At 37.7% G+C, this 18,614-nt stretch overlaps 1 protein-coding gene across 2 annotated transcripts in view; it reads left to right on the top strand.

Annotated features, from left to right (window-relative positions):
* The first annotated feature begins 3,070 nt into the window (after positions 1-3,070).
* Positions 3,071-18,614, top strand: part of LOC134663946 (ras-related and estrogen-regulated growth inhibitor-like protein) — a 29,538-nt gene continuing 13,994 nt past the window's right edge. The window contains exon 1 of one of the 2 annotated variants that reach the window (XM_063520492.1): positions 3,071-3,431. The gene's annotated coding sequence lies outside the window, so the exon portion shown is untranslated. The remainder of the gene's footprint in view (positions 3,432-18,614) is intronic. The other variant, XM_063520493.1, reaches the window with a different exon arrangement.

The raw sequence follows: 18,614 nt of genomic DNA, 5'->3' as shown, positions 1-18,614 counted from the left end.
CTGCTTATTAAGCTTGATTAAATTGTTAGTGAAGGTTATTGTGGCTAATTCCGTCATAGGAGTTATTCCGTTCACGAGCGTATATTTCTTCATAGGTGTACTTTTCAACCATAGGAAAAATAAACCTTCGCTTTTGATTGCTAAAACTAAAACAAATCGCTGCTTTGTTGACGCAATTTTCAATGTTGTTCATTCTTCGAGAAAAACGCTCGAATCGATTTTAGTCTACTTTTTAATGCTTTTATAATTATTAGATTAGCTGCTCTGCATACTAATTTGTATGCACGGGTGCCACAAGCTAATAGCTTTGCTGACTGTACATGGATTGATATGTAGCTACATTTAGGTAATAAACCATCGAGATTTCTCACCATTTCATCAAACATCCTGTACCTACTAATAACTCCGAATTGAAATGCCATTCTTAAAAATTATAACAACGGAAACTCGCACGCAGTAAGCAGAATCATACGCACGAGTATATTTATTTTACCATTTCTATTAAATATTTATCATTAAAAATTTCAGAACAAAAGTATGTTTAAAGAGTATTCAATTAAACAATGCTTCTGATGAACCGGCCGCGGCGGCATATGTTTTAAGTAAACAAATGGGAAGCGCCACGTTTCGCATCTTCTCGGAAACTTGGAGCGGTATTCTTGAATGCTCATTTTACGTACAAGTATCTGGGAGACCGAGCTTTGCTCGGAAAACACATAAAAACTCAAAAATGCGCGTTTTTCCAGAGCTAAGACCTAGCTAGATCGATGTATCGCCCCCGAAAACCCCCATATAGCAAATTTCATTCAAATCGTTAGAGCCGTTTCCTAGATCCCCGAAATATATATAGGTATACATATATAAATAAATATAAATGAATAAACAAGAATTACTCATTTAAAGATGTTCGTCCTCTCAGCCACGTATATTATAAAGTACGGGCATGTCCCGCAGGCGTAATATATTCAAAATAGAACATTCGTGTTAATAATGTGTGGTGTCGGAAAATGTCGTTGTTTGTGTTTTAGTTTTAACAACCATTGGAAAAACAACTAATAGTTTAGGTACCGATTTCTCCCTCAACAAATTCTACAGGTGTACAATGTGCTTTACAAAGCGTGGTCGGACAGTACGCTTTGTCTGGTCGTTACAGGGCTATAACCGCGAAAATCGAAGCTCGCAAATTGCGGGCATTTTTCTCTGTCACTCTCATTACGCCTTCATCGGAGTAAAAGAGAAAGACCCCCGCAATTTGCGAATTTCTGTTTTCACGGTAGCCAGACGCGATGGCCGAGAACGCAGGTTCGAGCGTGCCTACTCGGAATCGTCAAATAAGATCCAGGCAATTAACAAGACAGATATTATACAATACAGATATGGTACATACATTTTGAATGTTCATTTCTGTAAGCTGCCGTAGATTTGAGTCAAGTCGGATTGTTTTGAAACGGACGTTTTGAAATTGGCTCACGTACGCTAATGAATGAACATGTTTACTACACGGGATATTTTAAATTGCATCGAGATCATTGACACACTAATGGTATCACTGCACTTTTAAATTATCATATTTTAAACGGCATTTATATCAAAAACCGAGAACAAACTTAATATACACCGCGTTTTACATGTTACTTAATTCTAATTGAATTTAATGTAGTATAAGTATATGCGTTAATTATTCAGATATCATGTAATTGTGTAAACCATTGAGTTTTTAACTAATTAAAAAACGCTATATTTACTTCAAGTTTGGCGGATAAGTTAGTTACATATAAGTGGATTCGAACTTTATAATCTATTAGCTTCTGCCCGCGACTTCGCCTGCGTGGATGGGGATCATGATAGATGAAAACTATCCTACGTGTTCCCCGGGCCTCAAAATATTTCCTTACCAAATTTAATCTAAAACGGTTCAGCGGTTTAAGCACGAAGACGGATAGACAGAGTTGATTTCGCTTTTAAAGTCACTACACTTTATAAAACAAGGTCGCCCGCCGCGTCTCTGTTTGTGTGTATATATGTTCGCGACAAACTCAAAAACTACCTACTGAACGGATTTTCATGCGGCTTTCACCTATAAATAGAGTGATTAGTGAGGAAGGTTTATGTATATAATTAGTTAAGGTATTGTGTAACCTGTGTGAAGCCGGGGCGAGTCGCTAGTATTATATAAGTAGGATTTTATTGACATTCCAGAGTGTAGCGGTGAGCTTCGATATCGTTGCAGCTTACAGTTATAAACCTGAAAGCTATCAAGGTCCGCTAACATTTACAAAGGTAGTAAAAAAATTCTCATCGTTCTTGGCCTGAATAACCGTCGTCTGTCGTGAATAGTTCACATCATTGGTTTACTGTCAATAAAACGTCAATAATGCCGTTGTTTGAGGCATTGTTTATGCATTGAAAGTTAAGGTCGACAAACAATAAAAAATAAAAGAAAAATCCATTACGACGCAGGCAGATGATTTGATTCCAGTAGATAAAAAATGGGCCTACCCTAAGTTAATAGGGTAAATTTTAAGGTAAAGTGAATTTGTGTCGTTTTGGGCGTTTTCAGAAAATCGATATAAAGTGCCAAGACCACATGATAAAGAATAACTTTCATTGGTCGGAAATAATTAACAATTTACTTCTTACGGATATATTATTTTCAAACTACGTATTTAATTTATATTAATATTAGCAAACAAAATAATTCCTCTCGGTTACTTTTAGTACGTAGCGTGAAGCTTAAGTAATACCAATATCTATCAATAAATATTGAGAAAAATCTTCTGTCGATTGCGAATGGGTGCAGTCCTTGAACTGGTTTCTTTTTAGTAGGATTTATAGTTGCGGTCTTCATTACTTTGCATTTGTCTAACCTAAACAACACTGATTTGTTAGGTATTAAAAAGTTATATGTTTTAAATGGTATGCGATTTAAATCCAGGTTGTATAAATTATGGGGTCGTATTCAGGAGTTACGCCTGGAGCCGGTCATCACTCAGCTCCAAGGAATTTGGTCAGCTGTCTCAGCATGCAGGCGTCCCGGGGATCAACGCTCTCATTGTGTCGGTATTAAGGCAGTGACAGCGAAAATTAGGCTCCGGATTCCTTTGATATTTTTGTATGCACAAAAAGCGCGGAGGGCGGGCGGCGCGGCTCGCTACAGCGCCGTATATATAGACGGGACGGCTGCGCGGCGCCCAGTCGTTCGCCGTCGCTCGCCTGCGCCCCTCGTCGGAGCTTGCGCTTTGACAGCTTTCTAGCATTTCTATTACATTTTCACAAATTTCTCTTGAAAATACTGAACTGATGAACATTGAGTAGGTCGGGATTAATTGGTGTGTTTTGTGGATCGGTTGAGACTGTTTGCTGTGATTCGCCGGTGGTTTAGCCGACCTGTAGCTGCCCAGGCCCCTGTCTGCCATTGTTCACGTCGCCAGGTGAGCTTTCATTCATTAAATTCTGTTTTTCAGCTAACGTCAACCGTAATTCATCCGAAAACCTTCAACAATATATACTATTTCATTTGAATAGCAGTTTAAGAAGATATTTGTAGTGGTTTTTGCTGTTTTCAGTAAGTAATTTTCAGAAGCAACCCCAAAACGGAGATCATTATTGCTGGAATCATAAAATGCTCAAATAACTAAAGAATATATCAGTGCCATCATAATTATATAGGTGATACTTTTAGATCTGAAGTAGAGTTAGACCAAATAAAGTCTGCAGCGATTTTGATAACATACGCAGTGCATTTGTTATTTAAGTCGTCTTAATTTCATAGACGATCGATGTTTAAAATAACACTTGCTCTTCGTGTGCTACCAAAATCGCTGCAGACTTTTTTTGATCTAACTTTAATAACTTCAACGAATATGCGGCTTTAGAAACACAGACAATCATACACTCATACTCATACTCATGAGATACTCATGTACTCGTACTTACCTAATTATTAGCAAAAACTTCCGCAAATTTTGTTAACACTAAATCTGCTTCGATCGAAACATCGATGTTTAGACATAAACATACGTCATTAGCGGTTTTCCATTGATCTCTGTTGATTATAACTTTGGCATTTTTATCTATGGATGTTTACACTGATTCTGGAATTGGGATGGTCATTGGTCACGAGTTCACTCTCTAATTATGGGGCGTATAGAAACACTCAGAGGACACGGAAAATGTTAACAGTAAAAACTCACACATATATATATATATTTAATTATGAATGGGCTTACTCATGGCCACAGACTAGCCGAGGCGTAGACGTGGCCTACGATGGAGCGAGCTTGCCCAGAAGGTGCCTGTTCACTCTTGACTTGAAGGCATAGGCAGGAAAGGATAAAAAGGATAGAAAGGAATCCTTATGGTGCGACTCTGTCCGTCTGTACGTCCGTCTGTCACATCGCTAAATATTTCTAGAACTACTGAAGCTATCGATTTGAAATTTGGAATGGTTATGAACAACGCTAACCCAAACAAAAAATACACTTCCATATTTTTTTTACATCGTAATATTTTACAGAGGGTGCGTAAAAAACAATCGTTACGAAATGGATTTTGACACGAACCAGGTACAAATATTTCTGATCTAGAATAAGATAAATCTGCAACGATTTTGATAGCACACGCGGTGCAAGTGTTATTTTAAACGTCAAACTTCTATGAAATTACGACGTATAAATAACGTAATGCACTGTGTATGCTACCAAAATCGTTGCAGACTTTTCTTGGTCTAACTCCTTTACTACTTCAGAATGAATCGGCTTATCACTGCGTCTCTGAATTACACATGTGGCATCATTTTAGCGTGGGCCTTAATTCAGTGACAGCAATACAATTCCAATTTTTAGAGCACCGTACAAATCTTTGTCCACGGTGCTCTTATGGGATCACTTCGGTCTTGCAAATCGGTTAAATGCGTTTTTCTCAAAGACCGTTTTTAAGATTATGTTGACTATCAGTAAGCTTGCTCTTGCATTATATGACTTTAAATTAGAACAAGCTACTGAACACTGATACAGTTTTTAGTAAATATCCACTATCAAGGATACCTCATATGTAGTTCTGATGCCAAGGGTAATGGCAAATTCCTAACCCAATACCTGGAAGAACGTACAAACTGTTTGTTTAAAAGCTTTATGGTATACCAAAAGACAATATAGTTAATACAGGTTGATAAAGAAAAGTTGTATGGCAACATATAGGTAGGTATGCCATGTAAAAATGCACATGACCATCATTTAAAGCTTCTTTAGGTGAGGTTGACCAAGACTGACATGTCAAATTATTGTTTCTATTATGTTTTTATATAACCGTGTAACCATTAGCTTATTACTACTTAAATAAATATACGAACAAGTAATATTGCTATTCGTTACACAATTACATAAAGGTCACTTGACAGATAATAGAATATCGACCGCGGCTCACGTCACCAATTCGTTATAGGAAGTATGACTACGAGAATCTAAAATGACGAATTGTCATTGCATTCATTTGAATGGCCGGATTGTACGTCACGAAAATATTCGAGAAATCCATCATTTGAGCAAGACGTTGGCGCAGCGTAGCGTTCTCGCGCCGGTTTTAATAGTATGTATCTGTCATGGATCACGTTATTTTAGGATATCCTGTTTAACGCCATTTATACATTACAAATGGTTAAATGGCTACATACATTTTCAATATTAATTGCCGGATAAATAATATAGGTACATTGAAAAAAACCGAAGCATGTCAACTATTAAAAATGACGGGAAAGTAATCAATGTCAAATAAGTTTAAAATTATATCCAAAAAATAAATTTCTATTCTGTTTGGGACGTATTTATAAGCCCTACCTGTGAGCCTAATTTGCATAGCACTGCATAGTATAAGTACCTACCTGACGCGTCAAATGATGATTCCTATGTCAATTCTTCCAAATCCCTTTTGGATAGACTTGATTTAAAAAATAAATTTACCGTATGGTAAAAACCTATCCCTACAATATTCATTACTTAATTGTTGCATTTCTAACAAACATTGTTACATTTCTTATAAACAAATATGTTAAAATACCAAAAGTCTAAAAACATTTGACCTGTCAATGTTACTCCATGCAAAAATGAACTGTTATAGGGAGCTTAATCCGACGCGCTGGGTAGATAATTAGATATAGATATTGAAGTTTCACAAAACTAGCTTTATTGCAGCGAAACTTTTCAGATCGAACATACCCTCGGAAGCTCGGATATTTGCATTTACTTCCGCCTGTTCGAGCTATCACCACAAGTACCAATAAATGGTTAACCTCGTCCCTTTGTCCTTTAACTATCCGCCGAAGTGTCGAACCAATATTCCCACGATCCTCCTATAGCCAATTAACTGTGTTTACACCTTCTAAGATGTCAGCGACCTCTGGCGACTGAGAGATTAATTAAACAACGGAAATAATTTCTAGAAGATTGTCTTCTTAAGAAAATAAAATAAGAATTACAATATGCCTGGTGATGCGTAGATTAAACCAATTTAACGATAAAAATTTACCGTCGGAAAAATTAAGGCTGAATAATCTTGAAACAATTTCCCGCATAGTAACAAGGTAAAATCAACTGTTCTCTTGTTACGACCGCATTTACTCGTACATTCCTCAACTCCCAGCGGCAAACACGGCGACAAATTACAATTATGCGCGTAGCAGCTCCCGATGGAGAAACCCGAGAATTCATCCATTTTCATTACGTACCCCGTGGACACAGGTTTTCCGGGCGGAATTTTTTCACAAACTGGAAATTTTCCGAGCCATAAAAAGTGTCTGGGGAGCCGAGATCGATCACGACACAGTTTGGTAGGTAAACACGTCGCAGTACCTAGGTTACCTAGTATACTACTTTTACTGATTTGGCGCTCGGCTGTAATTACCTATACTGTCGTTTTTGTAGCAGTTGACAATTTTTTTGTCTATAGTGTTGTTTACTAAACGATTCATTTACGTAGCTAAAGAAAACTAAGAAGTACTTAAATATAGTGTAAGTTTCATTCGGTAGCGTGACAGGCGTTCGTGTTTGCGTTAAATCTATTTTTGTATGGGATTTTCAACAACGCGCCAAGCGGGACGTTTTGGAAACGCAAATCCCATATAAAATGATACTTAACGCAAACAGATACGTCACGTCACGCTATCGACTGTACACTGTTCAATTAATATTTGATAAACTAACTAAAGACTAGCTAGAGAAATTAAAAAAAAGATATATTCGAATCTCATTTGATACCTACTCTCATATTAGGAGCAAACTGTGGCCGCCATCGGCATAATTATGTGATTAACGATCAGCGTTCAATAGATCGTTACTGAAAAATACCGAACAAACATCCGTTGACATCTTGAGGAATTCTTAATCACTTGGGTCATCAATCGGTTTAAGCTATAGGTACCTACCAATAATTAACGATAGTCTTAGAAAGCAGTCTAGAATAAGAAAAATGTAGGTAATGATATTTGAATGGCATCAATATAATAGTAGACATACGTAACGCTTTGCAACGAAGTTATCTCTGGAAATTAATCTTGTGCGGTACCCTTCCAACCTCTTATAAAATAATTTACGGTTTATGCTTACTGTACGTGAAAAAAGTCAATCAATTATGTGCTCCAGGTCAATGACTGAAAAACCGCAAAAGACCGGTAACCTAAAATAAAGGTATCAATTGAATAGGTACCCAACAGGAATGGTACCCGAATAAAACGGAAAAATACTAGTACCTAAAATAAAGGTATCAATTGAATAGGTACCCAACAGTAATGGTACCCGAATAAAACGGAAAAATACTAGTACCTAAAATAAAGGTATCAATTGAATAGGTACCCAACAGTAATGGTACCCGAATAAAACGGAAAAATACTAGTACCTAAAATAAAGGTATCAATTGAATAGGTACCCAACAGTAATGGTACCCGAATAAAACGGAAAAATACCAGTACCTAAAATAAACGTATCAATTGAATAGGTACCCAATAGTAACGGTACCCGAATAAATAGAATTTAACAGGTACCTTTTTGAAACGGTACCGTTAAGGCTAACTTTTTGAAGTAGGTAAGGGTACCCGACCGAAAAACAAACCGCACAATACGGCTGTCCCATATCAAAACCTAGTAAATGACAAATTTCTCAAAATTTGTTTTTATGTTATTTGGACTAGCGTTGAAAATGTCGGAAAAAATCAAATGATTTTTTCGAGATTTTATGAAATTTTCGTTTTTTCCGTTTATTTCGGATTTTTAAAGAAAAAAACCAACCGACTGATAAGTATAATGACACAACTGTGACAACTGAACTGAATTGACACTGTCACCGATCCGATGTCAAATGTCGCCAGTATTGAGAAAAATAACCCCGAACTCCACCACCACTTCCACCACCACTTCGGGTTTAGTTAACCCGAAGGACGCTAACGGTTAACTCAGAAAAATAACCGATTGAAACCTGTTTAAATCGCTTTTTTCGTTTTATTCGGAAAAATTGAAGCGGTAAATCTCATGGTTTTTTTCTGTAAAAATCCGAAAAAAACGAGCCGTTTGGAAAGAAACGGGATTTTTTCCGGAAATTTTCAACGCTAATTTGGACCCACCAAGTAAGTCCTCACCCGATTACAAAGAAACCTGCTCAAAAATCGGCATAAACAACGGAGATTTTGACACCTCCAAACCTAGTAAGTAGCATGTGTAGTGACGGTTTAACATTATAAAACTCAGCAAGTCACAAATCCCATATCAAAACCTAGGAAGGGACTGAGACATACTAGGTTTTAGCGTGGTTATCCAGCAGACTTACTAGGTTTTTGAACTGGGTTGACGTGCGGGGGCACTTCGCCTGCCCCATATTAAAACCTAGTAAGGGTTCAAACAGAATTTTAACACCCAATTACAAGAGCGTAATATGCTATAATTTAAACTTTAAAGTATGCTACTGATACAGATAAAAATAATTCCAAGTAGTTACCACCATCTCACCCACTAGGTATTTATCACCAAAGTTTGGTGGTAAATACCTAGTGGGTTTTTTTTTTCAGTTTTTGCAGTGGTAAAAAGTGAGAAAAACATCTCAGTTGTTACCACTGGTAATAACTTGGTGGTAACTAGTGGGAAAAACCCCGAAATGTCTTGAATATTGATAAGTGATACACCAGGTTCACACCTAAAACGAGCACTTACTAGGCAGGTATTGGAGTGGGAATATGTAACACAAAACATCGGTGCTCACGTTTTCAAAGTTAGTAAGGGGCATAAACGTGTATAAATACAATATTATTATATAATATTGATGTTGATATATGGAATAGTTCCTAAGTAGTTATTCATGTAGGTACGTTTTTTGTATTAAAATTTAAAACATTTTTTGAGGCTGACACATTTTATCTTGTTACGCCTTCTGTAAAATTTGGTCTGATGCACTTACTGGGTTTTGCTATGGGACAGCCGAATAATGGCTTGTCAGATTTACTTCCAAGTTCAAACATTTGACACATCACATCACAACGCCCATAGAATGTAAACGTGCATGGCTATTGAAATTATAAATAAAATTCCGTAATAATATAACGGCTTGTCAAGTACTTAAATCAGTATTTCGCTTTTTTAAACATAATTTTGAATTTTTTTAGATCATATATATGGGCATGGCACACTGCGTCCGATTCGCACGTCGCTCCGAAGTTTGAGCGAGACAACGCTATGCGCGTATTATTATAGTGATATCCCGCGCGCACGTCGGGTCGTGCGAATTGGACGCAGTGTGCCATGCAAATAATATAAGTGCCATGCCCCATAATAGTAATAGAATATTTTACGATAATAATTTACCATGTATTACTAGTTACCTATTTTTTTTAAGCAGTGTTGTGACCGAGTCTGTAGTTTCGATTCATATGACATTTCCGTAAGTGGATAAAAATCGATTATAAATGTATAACAATAAACGATAGGTAGGTACATCAGGTTAACTACAATTAGTAATATAAATAAACGAAACAATGCTAACAAATAATACAAACATGCATAAATCCAAACACATTTCATGTGATGTGTTGCCAAGGCCAAGCGCATTATGTATAAAGCTTTTACACTAGAAAGTTATCAGATCCCGTAGTAGGTACCAAGAATTTTACTTTGTAAAAGTCCTAACTTCTTACTCTATAAAGTCAACATCTTGGTCAAACAGTAGGGGCGGGCCTACCTTCAAATGTTGATTAAATGCAAAATAGCTAGTTTTTTCCACTTTTTGTTACTTGTATGAAATGCATAATCGGCTCACAAAACAATTTCCACAATTACATTCCATGTAACCTACTACGGGCGTAACGGGCGGTCACCGAGGGGGGATGGGAGGAGTTGTTAGAATTTTGATTTCATTTCGATAGATGTAATTTCAAAATGACGTTATCGGTCGGGAGCTCGCCTACTAAGGTACTTGAAACGGTGTCTCAAGTCTCAACCTCATCACTACAAACTTTAATACACAAATGTCAAACAGTATTCGGTTGACTGAATATTGACGACTCTAAACTCTGACTTGGGACTTTCGAATGATCCTTGGAACATGGCGGATCGTGCTGCAGACATTTTTTTTTATTTTTAATGTATAATTTAGATAGCATATTATGCAGTGAATATTATGTTATGTGAGTGGGTATTATGTTAGTGCAAGTGTGACGGGAGCGGGGAAGTCAATGAAGAATTCTTCTGGAAATACGAATAAGCAACCAATTCTTGGATATCATTCGGCGGTTCGTGGTCTCGGCCGCCATTACGCTTTGTACTGCTGCTCCAGCTATCCTCCAGTGCTCCAGCTATCATTTTTGAATTCTGCACTCCCTGAAACCTATAAAACGACACCCATGATGACTTTTATGTCAAAGTGCACGTCAGATTGGTTGATTGGTACTGGTGACCACCTTCCAGCTCGATCATCAGACCCTGGGTATCACCTAGTGTCAAAGATCTTGTCGAGACGAATCAAACGAGCCTAAACACGAAGTGGTTTAGTTGCATGGTTGATTGGTACTGGTGACCACCTTCCAGCTCGATCATCAGACCCTGGGTATCACCTAGTGTCAAAGATCTTGTCGAGACGAATCAAACGAGCCTAAACACGAAGTGGTTTAGTTGCATGGTTGATTGGTACTGTTGACCACCTTTCAGCTCCATCATCAGACCCTGAGTATGACCTAGTGTCAAAGATCTTGTTGAGATTAATCAAACGAGCCTAAACACGAAGTGGTTTAGTTGCATGGTTGATTGGTACTGTTGACCACCTTCCAGCTCGATCATCAGACCCTGAGTATCACCTAGTGTCAAAGATCTTGTCGAGACGAATCAAACGAGCCTAAACACGAAGTGGTTTAGTTGCATGGTTGATTGGTACTGTTGACCACCTTCCAGCTCCATCATCAGACCCTGAGTATGACCTAGTGTCAAAGATCTTGTTGAGATGAATCAAACGAGCCTAAACACGAAGTGGTTTAGTTGCATGGTTGATTGGTACTGGTGACGACCTTCCAGCTCGATCATCAGACCCTGAGTATGACCTAGTGTCAAAGATCTAGTTGAGATGAATCAAACGAGCCTAAACACGAAGGTTTAGTTGCATGGTTGATTGGTACTGGTGACCACCTTCCAGCTCGATCATCAGACCCTGAGTATCACCTAGTGTCAAAGATCTTGTCGAGACGAATCAAACGAGCCTAAACACGAAGTGGTTTAGTTGCATGGTTGATTGGTACTGTTGACCACCTTCCAGCTCCATCATCAGACCCTGAGTATGACCTAGTGTCAAAGATCTTGTTGAGATGAATCAAACGAGCCTAAACACGAAGTGGTTTAGTTGCATGGTTGATTGGTACTGGTGACGACCTTCCAGCTTGATCATCAGACCCTGAGTATGACCTAGTGTCAAAGATCTAGTTGAGATGAATCAAACGAGCCTAAACACGAAGGTTTAGTTGCATGGTTGATTGGTACTGGTGACCACCTTCCAGCTCGATCATCAGACCCTGAGTATCACCTAGTGTCAAAGATCTTGTCGAGACGAATCAAACGAGCCTAAACACGAAGTGGTTTAGTTGCATGGTTGATTGGTACTGGTGACCACCTTCCAGCTCGATCATCAGACCCTGAGTATCACCTAGTGTCAAAGATCTTGTCGAGACGAATCAAACGAGCCTAAACACGAAGTGGTTTAGTTGCATGGTTGATTGGTGCTGGTGACCACCTTCCAGCTCGATCATCAGACCCTGAGTATCACCTAGTGTCAAAGATCTTGTCGAGACGAATCAAAAGAGCCTAAACACGAAGTGGTTTAGTTACATGATTGACGACACCCATGACGACTTTTGTGACAAAGTGCACGGCATACATCTTGGATTCCAAAATGGTCGGGTTAGCAGGTCCAGGTCCAGGTCTGCTTCGAAGTCCTTAGGCAACTGTATTTTTTTGATTCCATACAATATAATTGAGACACGCGTACCCTCCCCGCTCTCGCGAGTGACCGGTTAGAATTAGGGTATCAGATCAAACGCGATAAGGTTTTTTTATTTAAAGGTACCGTTTGGAGGTAAGCTTTTATTTAACGGTACCGTTTGGACTAAAGCTTGTTTGGATACCTAAACTATTGATACCATTACCTGAATGCTATTTAAACGGTCGGATACCTTTAAACATATCCGTATAGGTACTTTTATTTAACGGTACCGTTTGGACTAACACTTATTTGGATACCTAAAGTATTGATATCAATATGGAATGCCAGTTTAACGGTCGGATACCTATAAACAAAACACGTAAAGGTACTTTTATTTAACGGTACCGTTTGAACGGAAGCTTGTTTAGATACGGGTACCGATTGATATTGGTACCGAAATGCTACTTTTAACGGTCGGGTACCTTTTCAAAAGACCGGTCAAAACCGTTTTTAAAGGTACCTTTTCAGTCCCTGCTCCAGGTATAAGTAATGAGAATCATCATTAGCTTAATTACATATGTGACGTTATCTATGAAAAGGGACCTTATTGTCGATGGCGCTTACGCCATTATTATCGATGCTCCGATATAAATACAATGCCGGGTGACGCTGGACGGCGTAAGCGCCATCGACAATAAGGTCCCTTTTCATAGATAATGCCCCATATATGTACAATCAATAAAACGAATAGGTTAGTAAAAGGGGTGCTAAGCTAATAGTTTTGCTGACTGTACTTATACTCGGTGAACTTCATGAGTCACCGTGGTTGAGAAATTTTCATAACATTGTTAGCGAACTGGGTCAAGTTCACTAGAAATACTAATATTGATGGATGGTTCAGTTGCGCAAGAGTGTCTGTCATTTTATGACAAATTCTTGAGAAAATGACCTCATTTATCAAAGTCTTATCGTCAAACAAAGAAACTTTTTAAACAATAATTTTACGTAGTTTCTTTAGAAATTGACCGAAATCAAGGTTAAAATATCTAACGTAATATTCATAATGTTAATAAAAGCTCCCTAACAAATGTATAACAGATGTTCTAATCTACGATAGTTTCAGTCAAGGCCGGACGTTTGAGATGAACGACATAGGGTGTTAAGAAATCCAGCCGGCGCATAACAATGGTTTCGCAACCGATGTGTACCCTACACTTCTTGTAAACCGTGTGCTGCTTCGAAGATTAATTATAATAACGGAATATTAGGTCAAGTACGAGTCGTTTTGAGAGAACGTTGCAACATACAACTAGTAGAGAGTACCTCCCCGATGAATAATATACGCGCGGTGTGCCGCGAGCGAATCAATAGCAATTTTTATACCTGTTTGTTTATCAGTGCTTCATGTAATGATTAAAAACACCGAAGTAGTTAAAGCGTAGGTTCCTACTTTGAAACGATTTATAATTACAGCAACTATTAAGCTCTTTGCGACAAGACTTTGTAAATTTAAAATCAGAAACAGATGTAACATTGTATAACGAATAATTTAGGGTTCCAGACGTCCTAAATGACCGGGTCACGATCCCTTTTTTAACATTTCGGTACTTATTTTGTAAGGCGAACCTAAAGTTTTCGATTCCGTTAGAAACTTTAGTAGACACAGTTATACCAGGTCTAGGTAGATGTTTTAAAAGAGATAATACATAGTTAGTTTGTTATATGGTTGAAGGGTTATCGATCTTTTCGGCAATCCTAAGCTTTGGATACCATGGCTACATTAAATGATTATTATTATGATTATATAAACAGAAACACCTTTAACAGAGTGACAAGCATGTCGATTAATTTCACAGATTTCTGACACGATTAGACCTAAAGGTCGCGTTATAAACGTTTTACTGAGTATTATACAGGCACAATTTTTCTACTGTGGTACGACATGATATTTACTTGACACCTACTCCGTCGCATGAAAATAATAATCACTAAGAAAAAGATCTCTATTTTTTCTCACTAGGTACCTATTTACATAAAATTCCAAATATCTGTAGTCTGTGACACGAATATTTTTTCTCCTTGAGAACCTACTTTTAAGGTAGGTTAGGTACCGACCGGAAAATTTAATTAAATGTCTTAGGAAATATAGGCACGTAATATAGAGTTTCTCTTCCATCAAAATATATTTGATTTGTCAGCCTGAGGGAAAACCTGACCCACTTTCAGTCATATCTACCACAAATAGGAAGAAACTCAGGAGCTTAGAAGATATAACAAGTCCTCGAAATAAAGCTTCCAACTAAATGTAATTTGCTTTGCCGAGTTCTTAAATAGATTATTTGATTTATTATACAAAAGGTTAATGGTATATAAATAATCATACAAAAGTAACTTAAATATATCTAAATATTAAAATATTTTAATCTAAAATACCTCCGTGGGCTGTACCGTGTGCAAAGGTGCCCATGATACTTGCTGCGTTACCACGTTGGATAGCGATGGCCAGTCTTTGCACCAGGTACGAACCCGCGCGAGCATCAGAGGTCCACTCCCTTAAATTAACTACCCAGGAGGATTATTCTAAATGTAATAACTGGTTATGAAATTTAACTGGACTTGTCATCTGCACCTGTCTGATGTCAACTTCCACATTTCAGTAGAGCAAGATGGTCGGTTCTTATCATCTGTCATCACGCCTGTCACATTCTAACAAGTATGTAAGTGCGAAAGTGACGCATGACATGACAAATAATAAAAATGCGATCATGAAGAAATGTTACTGTTGACAGCTGGCAGATCATGTCCATAACAAATCTAGATCAAATTTTCAACCAGTTGCCACAATCAGAATAAGCCTCCGGGTTTCCTATTATCGCGAAAATAACAGAAATGTAAGGAATAGTGAGTCACAAACACTCAGACATTGGTCTTGAAATCTGTCACCGAGAGCGCTCGAGTAAGTTGTGTCAATTCAAAGCTTCAGACCACTTCGCAAAATGAGTTTCACACCAACAAGAAGTGTATTTAAGAAATAGGATATTTAAAAATAGTCTAATTATACCTCAGATTTAACCGCCGTAGATGGAAGCCCCTTTAGTCCATCACAGGAAATTGAACTCTGAGAAACGTGGCTATACCTCATATCGTCGAAGTAGTTGCAGAAAGTTGAAAAGTACATACGGACAACTTTATATCACGAACATGTCATACCTACGTTACGGCGATGAAAAAGCAAATATATAATACCTATTGCTCGGTTACTGAACTACTAACATTTTTATACTCGGTCGTCAAACAGATAAAGAGGCAATTTTAAGCAAGCTGCCGCTGAAATGCAAAAGTAATATTTATTTAAGCAGACAGTTACTAGGCGGGTCAGCTACTTAAATGTATTCTGATTTTGTTATTAGTTAATGGAAAAGAGTTACATAATTGGCTTCCTCTTTCATTAGAATCATTAAGAAAAAGATGTTTCTCTAAATGTCAGTAAATAAAAGCTCTTAACAACTTTCGGGGTCTCAAAATTACCATTTATAAAATGTTAAACACACTTTATAGCACAACGACTCCTCGGGTCGCCGGCCTCATTAAAGTTCACACGAACAACTTTTAGACAAAGCGAAATGCAAAAAAGAAACTTTATTTGCTGAAATAATATTAATAGGCAGTATAATAGGTACCGTATTAAAAGTAGGTAAACTATATTGTACGTACCCACCTACATCAGGAATTGAAGCTGAAAGTTAAATAAGTATCGGATTTATAATTAGTGTTCTGTTTTTATTATGAAATGCGCTATTTATGTCAGGTAAACTAATTTCCATATACTGGTAGGTACGCTCAGGATCCTCAGTCATGTCGTGTGCAGTGGAATAAGAAAATTGCTTTGAGCTAGCGCGCTAACTAGAGACTAGGTATGTACTTACCTATAACGGAAGCTTCGCATTTTGTCACAGCAATACGGAGCTGAATCTTTTATGATGCCTTGTTGTTTACTTTTGTAGATACACACTTTCATGTTAAAGAACTCCTCGGTAAAATTAAGTAGTTAAGTCATTTGTTTGCAGTATGCCGCACTCCGCAGTTACATCGTACAATAAAATCAGCAATAAAATAGTTGAATTGTACGCCCACTACTGTACACAAAGTTTACGAATCTTATGATATCAAGAAAGTGGTCGTAAAATTGTTGCGGCGTGGTAAACGTTACGTTTGGCACATGTGAAGTAGACCACGCTTCAAGGTTTCTCGTATTGTATAAAACAACACATTGCATGAAACCTAAATAAATAACATAAGCCATGAACTGTGGTATTTGAACTCGAGCAGTAGGTTTACGATTTGCTTATTTTACATACCTGCCTGAACCAGGTAACTAGGGTAGGATATTGAATAAGAGCGAGTAATATTAATAACGCAAGAAGCTACAGAGGTAACAACAAAACTATAACTACTTGCTTACATATGAAATCTTTTGCTGCACTATGGAGGCCTAGTTACAGTTAGCAAACAACTTGGTTGGGGGATCAGGACTTATCGATTGATATACCCAGCATGATTGGACCGTGGGAGTAACCGCAGAATTATTTTTAATTTTCAGTATCAAACACGTCTAACTGGACTTTGTTTCGTAATTGACTCGCCTCCAAAATTGCCGACCGGCCCGACCGCCATTCTTCACGGATAACTGAGATTAATCCGATCATTAGTTATTCTCGGCTCCACCAAGGCCGAGGACTGGTTGTCATGCGAATCTTGACCTTCGCCAGTGTCGCGTCAGCATGACGCGTCCTTGCTTCTTGCCTTCAACCCCTATAGGAAAATCCCTAAGGCCCTTCAGCCTATTTGACCCAAAGGTCGTGTCGTGGCCTTTAACTGTGCGCCTAAGATGAAGGGCGTTATGTAAACACTTTGTAAGCGTTGTGAGTCTTTTTACTATAAAAACACTTGCAGGAAAAACAGAATGACATTCCTCGTGCCATCGGATGTCTTTGATCTGAACTGTATCTCAAATTATTGAGTTAATATAACCTTTACCGCTTTGAAGTAATAATAAAATATAAAAGATCATTCGTAGAAAAATATCACAAAGTAAAGATTAGGTAACCTTGATACAAATACTTCGATATCCTTCAGAATTATCGTGTTTTACCTGTTTCTGAAAATTTTGTTTAAGGGTGACGAACCTTGCCCCTTGAAAGGTTGTTGTCTCTTAGCTTAAAATTTATTTTATTACGTCTTCCTTTCCTACGATCTCTTTTTATATTTTAGAAGAAAAGCTGAAGCTTTAGAAGGTATCGACTTGTATATAAGTATTTGTTATGTGACTTACTTTAAAAAAGTATTTAGTATGTCTTTTAAATATGTAGTTTGAGTGTATGTGCACTGTACTGATGGATGTCTTTAAGTAATCCCTGTGTTAATCTTTTTTTATAGAAACATTTATAAGTAGTTACATTTTACATTGGGCGTTAATAAATTAGTAGCTTACAGCCCAATACTGTGTCAGTTTGCTTCATATTAAAGTTGGTTTTAGGGACAGGCAGCTTGTAAATAACAATTATTAGTAGGTTTAAATAAGACAAAGGTTGATTAACAAATGAGTAGAATATTGTAGTCGGTTCTGTCAATGGCAGAGCCGCACGTGACGACTTCCCCACGGGCCTCCCTTCCGCAAGCGGCTTATTACGTACTACAATTTGCCAACTGTATCTTAGTAAACATAAACAATTGCCAACAGTATGTATGTAAATACAACAATTGAATGCGCACTAAAAACAAAGTAAATAAACACATTATTAATGCTGTAACCTATGCAGCCGATTTAAAGATTAGGTCGATTAATATTATTAGTGCACAACAGAGTAGGTACCTACATAGGGCGTAACAAGCCATATGCTCATAGTTTACACTTCACGCGCTTCTGCTTGTTATTGCGATGAACTGGAAACTAAAATGGAAAAAACCTACGACAAACAATCTTGTTGCACATCAACAAGATCAATTAATCTAGCGAGATATGGAAATAAAACGTTCGCGCATCGATCACTTGTGCAACAACGGATTGAGTAGAAGAGGAAAAGTTCGTTATAAACTCATCAAGTGCCTAGGTACAAGTATCCACATCCTGCTGCATGGTCATTGTCGTCAATGCTTAAATTTAATTCATTTTGGCTACC

The sequence above is a fragment of the Cydia fagiglandana genome, chromosome 4, assembly GCF_963556715.1.
Source record: "Cydia fagiglandana chromosome 4, ilCydFagi1.1, whole genome shotgun sequence".
Classification (NCBI taxonomy): Eukaryota; Metazoa; Arthropoda; class Insecta; order Lepidoptera; family Tortricidae; genus Cydia; species Cydia fagiglandana.
Note: the sequence above shows the minus strand (reverse complement) of the source record. Positions and strands in the feature narration are given on the sequence as shown.